The 10,796-nt window shown below is 39.1% G+C and overlaps 1 long non-coding RNA gene across 1 annotated transcript; it reads right to left on the bottom strand.

Moving 5' to 3' along the window:
- Window positions 1–2,357: 2,357 nt before the first annotated feature.
- On the bottom strand, window positions 2,358–3,030 carry LOC310737529. Its single transcript, XR_014536843.1, has 2 exons — window positions 3,000–3,030; window positions 2,358–2,734 (listed from the first exon to the last, which is right to left on the bottom strand). It is a non-coding gene; the product is annotated as an uncharacterized lncRNA (long non-coding RNA).
- Window positions 3,031–10,796: the final 7,766 nt, after the last annotated feature.

Here is a 10,796-nt window from a genome sequence, read left to right as displayed (position 1 = left end):
ATATTTTTTTTTTGTTTACTTCTCATCTATTCATTAATGCTGTGTTTTGGGAGATATGAAGTACTTTTGTACCTATTTACCACACAATTCCTCAACGACACCATAAGCTTGCAAATAAAATATTAATTTTTTATGAAAAAATCACTTAAATGATGATCTAAATTTAATTTAAAATGTTTCTGGATATTGATCTAGGTGTTGTGTGTAGAAGTACGCCATCTACTGGTTAGAGATAAACCTAAATTCTTTGCAGTTTAAGAAAGAAATAGTTTTGACCAGCAGAGGCAATAGAGAGCCATTCATTTTACTGCATGTGGCCAACTGCTTGTATTACAACTTTTGAAATATATTTTGTGAATTTATATATATATATACACATAAGAAAGGACATTTAAAATAGTTATTTTTTTAAATAGTAGAATTTTTGTAGTTTTGATGCATTTTCAAATGTCTGTTTTTACAAAATGCCACAGAAATTTGACAGAAAAATGCCACCTAAATGCCACCTAAGACACAACTAAAGGACAAGACTTGGAGTCAGATTTTAGTTGCATATTGTTGTGTGCATTATTTTAATGAACAAAGTGTAAAAATAAATAATTAACTTTAGAATGCAAAAGAAATGAAATAAATAATATGTAAACAAAAGCAATATGAGGGAACATCTAATAACAATAAAAAAAAATTTCAATAACATTCTGAACACTAAACATAAAAGCAATATCAAGCAAAAAATATGTAAAAAATATGTAAAACAAATTGTAAAACAATAATCAGTCTACGCACATCTGGCACAGGAACACTGTGTGAGCAGCACAAATGGCTCTTTTGCAGTTTGTGCACTGCTTGTCAGTTTTGGTGTCCTTTGCCCGTGGACAAACCTGACACCGTTTTCTCTTTGGAGGTGGATCAGTGGAGGGCCCTGGCTCGTTGGACGAATGCTGTTGTTGTCTCTTCGGAATCACTGCAGAGGCTGGTGTACGAGGCATGTGTTGTCGTCGCTCCATCAGAGGGGACACCAGAGCTTTTCCCAGCTGCTCTAGAAAGAGCCTCCTTTTCATACTCTTCCCTCTCTCCCATGATGGATTGATTTCTCTCCACACCACAAAGGCATTTATGGCCGAAACATCGAGGATTGTGGAGAAGACAACCATTGGCCATCGATTAGTCTTTCGCTTGCAGCTGTAGCTTGAAACCATCTGCAATATTTCAAACACACACACACACACGAACAAATTAGTATATCTGCTAGCAAAAGAAATACCAATTACTAACTCAGCAACTTTGAAAATTAGCTAAACAATGCATCAAATAATACAATTTGTAAATACCTTGTCAAGGTTGTCAACTCCGCCTTTGCAGCGATTGTAGTCCAAGATGACCTCTGGCTTCTTGTCCTTCCTGTCACTGATTTTGTCATCCTTGTGACATGTGCTCATGAGCAGCACATTTTTATGCCTTTTGGGGCAATACGAAATACGACTGTGGAGTGTTTAACGGAGTGAATGCCGACCATCGTTTTAAAATTCCAGCCCTGACTGGCTTTATATGGTTCACTCGTAACCCGCAACTCAAAGAAAAAAAAAACGGCTGAGAGACGGCTTGTATCTCGAAAAACTCGTAAGTTGGAACACTCGTAAGTCGAGGTACCACCTTGTGTGTGTATGCATGTATGCTTGTTTGTTTAACGTTAGCTTTGTTTTGCTCAGATAACAGGGTTTAGGAATTTTTGACCACTTTAAAGATCCATTTGCTGCAGTTTCTACAACATACAGGCAAGACAGGGTCATAAAAGAAAAATTCAGTTTTGTAGAAGCAGACGAAATTTCAGTTGGATCAGCAGTATGCTGTCAGAAAAGAGAGAGAAAAAAGAAAGCTCTGCATGAAAAACAAATGTTTCCATTATATACCACTGATAAAGAGTTTAGAACGGTTACTGTCTCATCCAAAAATCTTTGCCATGATAAATAGTGGACCTCAGAAAAGCCTCTGCTTTACAGATAATCCTTTATTCAGATGAAATAGAAATTTGTAATCCACTTGGGTCTTATTCTTCAAAGAATAAGCTGCTCATGTTCTACTACACTTTGGGCAACATTAATCCAAAGTACAGGATCAAATTAGCTTCAATCCGCCTTCTTGGCATTGCGAAGCAAAATGACCTCTCAGAATGTGGAGTTGATGCAATATTGACAAGATTGCATGAGGACTTGGCAAAGCTTTATAATGGCGTAAACATTTATCTTGAAAGTGGTGAACATGAAATATTTGGAGCTGTGGTTTCCATATGTGGAGATACTTTAGCTCAACATGAGTTGTGTGGATTTAAAGAGGGAGTGGGCTTTGCATTCAGTAAATGAAGATAACTTTGAGCAAAGAACACTGTAAAGACATATTAGACAGTGCAATGACATTGAGAAAGCCAGCACGGAGTTTCTTAGGAACAGCCTAAGAACTACATATGGAATAAACCGAAGGAGCAAAGTAATAGATTTTCCTGCCTTCAATTTAATCCAGCAAACACCTCAAGATATAATGCACATAGTTCTTGAGGGCATTGCTCCCTTGAAACTTAAGTGCGTGTTAAAACATTTGGTTCATTCGGGACAACTGGACATGGATGCTTTCAATGCTGACATAATTGGTTACCCATACTCTCCACTAGATACTAGAGATAGGTCTAGTCCTATTGCATACAGTACATTAGCTTCCAATGCGATAAACTGAAGCAGTCCTCAGGTCAAATGCTTGTTTTGCTCAAAAAATGTTTTACAATTTTTCTTACAATTTTTGCTATGTCAGCAGTTTCCGCTGTACAAAAATACATCCTTTAACGTTCCTCGTGGCTGTTAACATCCACAAAGATTCAAGTGCTGTAAAAATATAGCAGATCAACATTTGTTTTCACTTTTTTCACTTTAATCTGTTAATCAACCTCAGTTCTGATCAAAACTACCAAAAAAAAAAAATTTTTAATCCAGGATTTTTTTTTTAATTGCCAATTGAATTAGTGATGACAGAAACTTGGGGGGGGGGGGGGGGGGGAATTAAAATGACTGAAATTTGATATAAAAAGTAATTGTAAACTGGATTTTCTTTGACCATTTATCACAGGCTTGGGTGTGTCAAAGACTGGAGAAAAACTGACTTTTATGCATGGTTAGTTTTTTTGCAGCATCAGCTTGAATTATTTTCATCCTCATTTGTCCTTAGTGGCTGATTTATCCCCATTGACTCCCATTAGAAAGACATGTTTTAATTGCTCCACCATGACATTATACATGAATGCATTTTTGAAAGTTATTAGCACCCCCTGTTGGGAAGAGATTACATTTGCGGTTTGCCTGTGAGAGAGAGGGTAACCTTTGTTCACTGACCTTCATGTGTCTGATAAATTCTTTTTCTGTAAAAAAGTCTACTCCACATCAGATTTCTGAACATAATTTATTGCTGCAGCAGCAACAACACCAACAACAACAACACAAAAAATGCACCAACCTTCAAACTATAAAATAACCTATAAAGCGTGTTTGTGTGCATGCGTGCGTGTCTAGTGTTCCCAGCAGTCCTTGCAACAAATAACTTGGTGATTTTTGCACGTACATTCACCACATTTAATGCAAGTGCACACTGTACGATTCTTGCAGCCCTTACACGTTCCCCTCTGAACTGAGCTGCTGGTGCCTGCTGGCATCTGAGGGGCACGTACAGAGGTCTGTAGCTCCTGCACAAGTGCAGCAGTCTTCTTAAAATTGCTGCTAAGATCATTGAGTTGCTCAACTCCTCTAAAAAAAGCCTCCTTCTGAAGAGCTTATGTTGATTCCAGGAGGGATCAATGGCTGTGAAAATGACATAGGCATTATAACCTGAGATGTCCATCATATTAAAAAATAACATTTGTGGCCACCGCTTAGTCTTCCGTCTGCAGCTGTAGGTGGCGACAACCTACAAAGATACAAGAACAAGAAAACAATAAGTACACACTTCATCTATACTTTTTCTAAAAACTAACAGCTTCATTCTAAAGCTGCACATGACAATGAGAATAATCATGCAAACATACTGTACATGCAAACACAAACTGTATCTCCTAAATCTCTCTCTAACAAGCACATGAATTCAGTAAAAATGACCTGAAATAGGAGATGGCACATACCTTGTCTAAATTGTCGACACCTCCCTTACAGCGGTTATAGTAAGTGATAATATCTGGTTTTGCTTTTGGTCCCTCCGTCACAGCTGCCTCACGGTGCCTTGTGCTCAACACAATCACATTCCTCCCCCGTTTGGGAATGTGACTGTCAGCTGTTGTGTTCCTGGTGAAACCAAAGATGGAGGAGGGGACAGGTCTTCCTTTAACCTGCAGCAGGTTGGGTGGCAGCTCTGCTTTATTTTTCCTGACTGTTCCGACTAGGAAAAGTTTTTTTCGGAGGAGCTCTTGTGCAAGCTTTATAACTTGTAAAGAAGTTGTCGCAGCAGACAGTGACTCCCTGGAGTCCCTCAGTCATCTCCTTTACAACACGCATGCCTTGTCCCACCTCTGCAGCATCCGCGATCTTCCCCAGATATGGTGCACAACGCCAGGCATACGATGTAGCCACATCAGCCGTGACCCAAAGTTTTAATCCATATTTTGCCGGTTTCATGGGCATATACTGCCGAAATTGGCATCGTCCTTTGAATGGAACAAGTTGTTCATCTACAGTCACGTCCCTGCCTGGATTGAAGAGAATCTCAAGCTGATGAGCCCACAGATCCCATAGGGCTCTGATCGGTGCAAGCTTATCATCTCTTATGCGAGCTGGTCTGGTGACCTTATCATCAAAGCGCAGCGCTCTGCTTATTTGGTGAAATCTCTTGAGAGACATGGTGGCCTTGAAAATGGCCCGGCCACGTCGATCATCCCACATGCAGCAGGTGGACTCGTTTCTGGACCTGTAGACCCCAGCCAAAATATTTAGGCCCATGTAGGCCTTGAGACCCGTCGAGTCCACCACGATCCAGTCTTTATCATTGCGCCGACCATGAATGTTCGTCATGCTGACAATTTGGTCTAGCAATCCGGAAGTGAAAAAAAGGTCAAAACTGTATATCTGTATATCTTCTACCCTCCCTATTGCATAACGTGTCGGCCCTGCAGTCACACCTCGAGCAGGCTGGGTGAAAGGAGCGGTCTCTTCGGTATTTGAAGACCACCCATGCCCATTTCTCCCAATCCACCCCGATCCAGGATCCTCGGAATCCTCCTCACTCGTAGTTGAGGGTGTGGATGCTGCCTCAAAACTCCGCATCTGACTCTCTCGAGTCAGTGCTGTCTGTAGATGAAATCTGCAGCTCACTGGGGTCAGGCTGCATGACTTCCTCCAGAACTTCTTCTGGGCTGAAGGCTCTCTTCCACTTGTTTGCTGTTCGTTTCATTGTCAAATGACCAGCAGGAAGTAATGCAAGTGTTTTATTCCACTTACCTTGTTTTTGTTTAGTCTGTACTTCTCATCAACAAAAGGTAGTTCTGAGAGCTGATTCGCATATTCTGATTTTCTCAGACATATCAAGGGTAGTTGAGCAAAGGTCACACGCACACACACACACACACACACACACGTGCGCGCGCGCACACACACGCACTATAATACTCCATAAAAAAAACTCCGTAGAAGCCAGAAACTAAGCTTTCTATCCACAGCTCTATTACAAGTGTACCCTCTTCCTCCTAAATGTTTTAACGGGAGTCAATTGGGAAAAATCATCTCTCTCGTGCACGCACACACACACACACACACACACACACACACACACGTGTGCATGCACACGCGCACACGCACATACTATAATTTTATACTATGACATAGAAATGAATAGGAAAGTATGGCCGGTTTTTAAGTTTTCTATTCACAGCTCTATTTCATGGTCTCTTGGCGCCACCTAGTTGACAACAGTAAAAACTGCAAGTGTGACCTCTTTCCTGAAGAGGGCACCAAAAAGTTTTAAAAATGCATGCATATCTAATGTAATTTTGGAGCAATTTAAAAAATGTCGTTTTAATAGGAGTCAATGGGGAAAAAATCATCAAAATAAGTTAAGCTGATGCTGCAAAAAAACTAACCATGCATAAAAGTTAGTTTTTTCCCAGTCTATGACACACCCAAGCCTGTGATAAATGGTCAATGAAAATCCAGTTTACAATTAATTTTTATATCAAATTTCAGTGATTTTAATTGTTTTTGTTTTCCAAAATTTCTGTCATCACTAATTCAATTGGCAATTAATAATAAAAATCCTGGATTAAACAAAATGTTTTTGTAGTTTTGATCAGAACTGAGGTTGATGAACAGATTTAAGTGAAAAGAGTGGAAATCTTTATTGGATATTGATCTGATATATTTTTACATCACTTGGATCTTTGTGGATGTTGCCATCCAGGCCAGGTAAAAATAGGCCGTATTAACGAGGGACGCATGAGGGTTTTAAAGGTAGTGCATATTTTTCATTCATTCTTGAACTTCTGGAAATTGTTTAGATTTTGCTTTCACCTGTTATATGTCTTGAGACTATTGACAAGTTAAAAGTACTTATTGAAATGCATCTTAAACATTTCAAGGACCTTTTTCCCAAGAATAATATTACACCTAAACAACATTACTTGATTTATGTTCCATCCCAAATTAAACAGTTAGGACCAATGCTCCATCACATGTGCATGAGATTTGAATCCAAACATTGTTTTAAAAAAAAATGGGTTTCAAAAGTAAATTTAAAAAATGTATGCAAGTCCTTAATTAGGCACAATCAAATGTTTGAAATTCTAGTAGCTTACCTGAATTTGGACTTGTGCGGAACATATACAGTGAGGAAAATAAGTATTTGAACACCCTGCTATTTTGCAAATCATGGAGGGGTCTGAAATTGTCATCGTAGGTGCATGTCCACTGTGAGAGACATAATCTAAAAAAAAATCCAGAAATCACAATGTATGATTTTTAAACTATTTATTTATATGATACAGCTGCAAATAAGTATTTGAACACCTGAGAAAGTCAATGTTAATATTTGGTACAGTAGCCTTTGTTTGCAATTACAGAGGTCAAACGTTTCCTGTAGTTTTTCACCAGGTTTGCACACACTGCAGGAGGGATTTTGGCCCACTCCTCCACACAGATCTTCTCTAGATCAGTCAGGTTTCTGGCCTGTCGCTGAGAAACACAGAGTTTAAGCTCCCTCCAAAGATTCTCTATTGGGTTTAGGTCTGGAGACTGGCTAGGCCACACCAGAACCTTGATATGCTTCTTACAGAGCCACTCCTTGGTTATCCTGGCTGTGTGCTTCGGGTCATTGTCATGTTGGAAGACCCAGCCTCGACCAATCTTCAATGCTCTAACTGAGGGAAGGAGGTTGTTCCCCAAAATCTCGCAATACATGGCCCCGGTCATCCTCTCCTTAATACAGTGCAGTCGCCCTGTCCCATGTGCAGAAAAACACCCCCAAAGCTTTATGCTACCACCCCCATGCTTCACAGTAGGGATGGTGTTCTTGGGATGGTACTCATCATTCTTCTTCCTCCAAACACGTTTAGTGGAATTATGACCCAAAAGTTCTATTTAGGTCTCATCTGACCACATGACTTTCTCCAATGACTCCTCTGGATCATCCAAATGGTCATTGGCAAACTTAAGACGTGCCTGGACATGTGCTGGTTTAAGCAGGGGAACCTTCCGTGCCATGCATGATTTCAAACCATGACATCTTAGTGTATAACAACAGTAACTTTGGAAACTATGGTCCCAGCTCTTTTCAGGTCATTGACCAGCTCCTCCCATGTAGTTCTGGGCTGATTTCTCACCTTCCTTAGGATCATTGAGACCCCACGAGGTGAGGTCTTGCATGGAGCCCCAGTCCGAGGGAGATTGACAGTCATGTTTAGCTTCTTCCATTTTCTAATGATTGCTCCAACAGTGGACCTTTTTTCACCAAGCTGCTTGGCAATTTCCCCGTAGCCCTTTCCAGCCTTGTGGAGGTGTACAATTTTGTCTCTAGTGTCTTTGGACAGCTCTTTGGTCTTGGCCATGTTAGTAGTTGGATTCTTACTGATTGTATGGGGTGGACAGGTTTCTTTATGCAGCTAACGACCTCAAACAGGTGCATCTAATTCAGGATAATAAATGTAGTGGAGGTGGACATTTTAAAGGCAGACTAACAGGTCTTTGAGGGTCAGAATTCTAGCTGATAGACAGGTGTTCAAATACTTATTTGCAGCTGTATCATACACATAAATAGTTTAAAAATCATATATTGTGATTTCTGGATTTTTTTTTTAGATTATGTCTCTCACAGTGGACATGCACCTACGATGACAATTTCAGACCCCTCCATGATTTCTAAGTGGGAGAACTTGCAAAATAGCCGGGTGTTCAAATACTTATTTTCCTCACTGTATGTCATAAATTCATTTATGTATTGTTTTGAGTGTCAGAGGTACAGTACTGTCTGTTTTGAAAGAGACTACATGTCTTATAAAATTGAGGTTCCCAACCTGGCAGAGGCAACAGAACTAGTAAATGCAGACAACCTTGTAGATGTCACTCCATATTACAGTTTCAGTCATAAAGACATTACACATGTCCCTATAAAATATTACCTTGGAGATGTGGTTGAATTACATAAAGCTTCAAATATGTAAATATGTCTTATTTGACAGCCACAGAAAAATATCAGTTAGCTGTGATTGTGCTGCATACATTAATTTCACTCTTGTATGTGTTCATGATGCAATTCTTTTTCTGCGTTTTCAGTAAAAAAAAAAATCACAATCAAACAACTTTTCACCCACGTGTTTATGTTCACACAAGCAATGTAATTAAATTTAAGTATTGACAAAAAATGAAAACATTCTTAAGATTCTTGACTTTAGAATTTTATCAGTGCAGTATTGGTCTTAAAATGAGCACAACAATTAAATTTAATGTGCACTTTATACTTGCACTTTATAGCTGTCACTTGTTTTTAGTGAAATTTTGCTAAAAAAAAAAGTAACATTTACTTGCCTAGACTGAAGAAGAAGAATTTTCTTACTTTGAGATTTATAGTCTAATGTTCAATATGATTTCTAAGAATCTTTATCTTTAATGGCAAAAAACAAGAGATATTTTCTAGAAATAAGCTTTTTTCCCTTTCTTAGATTTCAGTTTTTGCAGTGCAGGATTATGGGTAGGGCAATAAATTAGAGCAACAGGGTTAGGGTAAGGGATATAATTTTGTTTTACATGGTTAGGGGTAGGGTAATAAATTAGGGATACAAGATTAGGGGTGGGGTTATGAAGTAGAGTTACAGGGTAAGGGCTAGGGTTATGAAGCAGAGTTGCAGGGTTAGAGGGTATGGTTATAATTTAGGGTTACAGGATTTAGAATAAGGTTATAATTTAGGGTTACAGAATTAGGGGTAGGGTTATAAATTAGGGTTACATGGTTAGAGGTGGGGTTATAAATTAGTTTCACAGGGTTAGGAGTAGGATTATAAATTAGAGTTAGAGGTAGGGTTATAATTTTGGGTTACAGGATTAGGGGGTAGGGTTATAATTGAGGGTTACCAGGTTCGGGGTAGTTTAACAAATTAGAGTTTCAGGAATAGGGGTAGGATTACGAGTTAGGGTAACAGGGTTAGCAGTTGAGTTATAAATTAGGTTAACAGGGTTAGATGTATGCTTATAATTCAGGGTTAGGGTCATAATTTAGGATTACAGGGTTAGCAGGTATGGTAACAAATTAGGGTCACAAGGTTAGTGGTAAGGTTATAAATTAGGGTTAGGGGTAGGGTTATAAATTAGGGTTACATGATTAGCGGGTAGGGTTATAAATGGGGGTTACAAGGTTTGGGGTAGAGTTATTAGTTAGTGTTAAAGAGTTAGAGGGTATGGTTATAAATAAAGGTTACTGGGTTAGGAATAGGGTTATAAATTATGATTACATGATTTGGGGTAGGGTTATAAATTAGGGTTACAGACTTAGGGGTAGGGTTATAAATTATGGTTACAGGTATGGGGTAGGGCTTTAAGTTAGGGTTATATGGTTAAGGGCAGAATTATAAATTAGGGTTACAGGGTCAGGGGTAGGGTCATAATTTAGGGTTACAGGGTTAGGGGGTAGGATTATACTTAGGGTTAGGGATAAACATTAAGGTTACATGGTTAGGGGGTATTGTGATAAATTTATTTGTAAAGGGTTACATGGTTAGGAATAGTGCTATAATTTAGGGATACAGGGTTAGGGCACAGGGTAATAAATAAGGATTACAGGTTTAGGGGTTGGGGTTGGGTCGTAACACTTACATGGATAAGGGTGGGGAAGGGTTATAAGTTAGGGTAACAGGGGTAGGTGTATGGTTAAATTTGCACTTTCCAAGTTTGCTTTGTAGAATTAAAGAGTTATATTTATATTACGTTTGTAATCTGGCGTACCAGTGTAGATTTATTTATTGCTAGAGACTCAAAGTTTCAAACTTTTGTACGTCGCTCTGAATAAGGGCGTCTGCTAAATTCTGCAAATGCTAAAAATTAGGGTAACAAGGTTAGGCTTTAGGGTTGGTGTAGGGTCATAACCCATATATGGATGAGGTGGGGTAGAGGTATACATTAGGTTTACAGGGTTAGGTTAAGGGGTTATAAATTAGGGTTGGAGGGTAAGGGGTTGGGGTAGGGTCATAACTCCTACATGTATACGGGTGGGCTAGGGATATACATTACGGATACACGGTTAGGTTCGGGATTATAAACAAGGGTTACAGTCTTAGGGGAAGGGTTATAAAT

This window comes from Silurus aristotelis (genome assembly GCF_946808225.1).
Source record: "Silurus aristotelis genome assembly, chromosome: 15".
Lineage (NCBI taxonomy): Eukaryota > Metazoa > Chordata > Actinopteri > Siluriformes > Siluridae > Silurus > Silurus aristotelis.
This window is presented reverse-complemented; position numbering and strand designations above follow the sequence as displayed.